Raw genomic sequence first — 2,242 nt, forward strand, 5'->3', positions numbered from 1 at the left:
ACAAAAAAAAAAACTAGCCGGGCGAGGTGGCGGGCGCCTGTAGTCCCAGCTACTCAGGAGGCTGAGGCAGGAGAATGGCGTAAACCCGGGAGGTGGAGCTTGCAGTGAGCTGAGATCCGGCCACTGCACCCCAGCCTGGGCAACAGAGCAAGACTCCGTCTCAAAAAAAAAAAAAAAAAATCTTAAAGTGTAGAGAAGAAAGATAATGAGATAAAAGTCATACTGGAAAATATAAAAGATTTAGACGAAAGATCCAGGAGTCCTAACATGTAAAGAACAGAAGTTCCAGGTGGAGACAAAATAGGAGAAGGAAAAGAGGCAACAATTAAATATATGTCAGAAGAAAATTTTCCTGAGCTGAGGAAGTACCTGAATAGCCTGTTCAATCCATAGAGACACAAGGGCTGCCTGGCCAAGAAATTACTCACATAATAGAATGGAAGAAATTCACACAAGGATATGCAAGAACTCAAAGGTATACCTGAAGATAAGAAATAGCCTATGTGAACAAAAATATGGTTGCTGCTTCACTTCGGCCCTCCAAATCTCCCACAAGAACCTCTCTTGGCCGGGTGCAGTGGCTCATGCCTATAATCTCAGCACTTTGGAAGGCTAAGGAGGGTAGATGTTGAGGTCAGGAGATCAAGACCATCCTGGCCAACACAATGAAATCCCGTCTCTACTAAAAATACAAAAATTAGCTGGGCGTGGTGGCATGTGCCTATAATCCCAGCTACTTAGGAGGCTGAGGCAGGAGAATCGCTTGAACCCGGGAGGCGGAGGTTGCAGTGAGTCGAGATCACACCACTGCACTCCAGCCTGGGCAACAGAGTGAGACTCCTTCTCCAAAAAAAAAAAAAAAAAAAAAACAAGAAACGTATAGGTGAAGAAGTTTGTAAAATGTAGTTCATCCCAGCCAAATTCATATATTTTAAAGCTACTATACCAGCTAAGGCTAAAAGAACAGAACAGATTTTTTTAGTCCCATCTTCTCTGGCTGGCTTCCAGTCAATGCCTAAGCAAGGCAGTATCCAAGGCTTAGACAATTCTGCCCAATGGGGGAATTCCCTTAGTAGGCAATTGTTGCTCCAGAGCTCCCCTGTCAGGCTGGCAGAAATAGTATTACGAATTCATCGTGAGGTGACAGCTCCCCTGCTTAAATCCTGCTTCTTCCCATTTTCTTTCACAGGTGTCACTCCACAATAAATCTTTTGTATTTCTAATTCTGACTTAGCGTCTGCATCTCAGAAATTCCAACCAGTATAAAATAACTTTAAAGCAACCATTATAACTATACTCAAGGACTGAAAATATACTTCAAATAAATGAATAAATAGGAAATTTCAACAGATAAATAGAAACTACAGAAAAGAATCAAATGAACATGCTAGAATTTAAAAATTCAATATCTGGATTTTTTAAAGGTCACTGGATAGGCTTAACAAGAGACAAGAGGTGACAGAGAGTCAACAAACTTGAAGATAGGTCAATAGAAGTATCCTACCTGTCCTCACTTCAGCAGTACATATCTAAAATTGGAACGATACAGAGAAGATTAGCATGGCCCTGCACAAGGATGATATGCAAATTCGGGAAGCATTATAAAATAATTTTTAAATTTTTTAAAAACGAAATATCCTAGCTGAAGAATAGAAAAATAAAAAATGGTGAAATTTCAATGACCTATGGAGCAATATCAAAAGTTTTAACTTTGTATCATTGGAGTACTTGAAGGCAAGAAAAGATTAGGACAAAAAAGTTGTAGGCTAGGCCCAGTGGCTCACGCCTATATTCCCAGCACTTTGGGAGGCCAAGGCGGGTAGATCACCTGAGGTCAGGAGTTCGAGACCAGTCTGACCAACATGGTGAAATGCCATCTCTACTAAAAATATAAAAAATTAGCCGAGCATGGTGGTGCATGCCGTAATCCCAATCTCAGCTACTTGGGAGGCTGAGGCAGGAGAATCTCTTGAACCCAGGATGCGGAAGTTGCAGTGAGCCAAGATCATGCCCCTGAACTTTAGCTTGGGCAAAAAGAGTGAAATTCCATCTCAAAAAAAAAAAAAAAAAAAAAAAAAGTTTTGTGAAGAAATAATGATCATATTTTTAGTGCAAGTTATAAATTTATAGATTCAAGAAATTCAACAAACCCCAAGCAGGAAAAAATACAAAGAAAACCACATATAAATACATCAGACCAAACTGCTGAAAACCAAAGATAAAGAAAATATCATGATATCAG

The 2,242-nt window shown here is 40.0% G+C and overlaps 1 non-coding gene across 1 annotated transcript; it reads left to right on the forward strand.

The window, feature by feature from the left end:
- The first annotated feature begins 1,506 nt into the window (after positions 1–1,506).
- LOC114670731 (U6 spliceosomal RNA) lies at positions 1,507–1,611 on the forward strand. Its single transcript, XR_003720421.2, has one exon. It is a non-coding gene; the product is annotated as a U6 spliceosomal RNA (small nuclear RNA).
- Positions 1,612–2,242: the final 631 nt, after the last annotated feature.

The sequence above is a fragment of the Macaca mulatta genome, chromosome 10, assembly GCF_049350105.2.
Source record: "Macaca mulatta isolate MMU2019108-1 chromosome 10, T2T-MMU8v2.0, whole genome shotgun sequence".
In the NCBI taxonomy this organism is placed as follows: Eukaryota; Metazoa; Chordata; class Mammalia; order Primates; family Cercopithecidae; genus Macaca; species Macaca mulatta.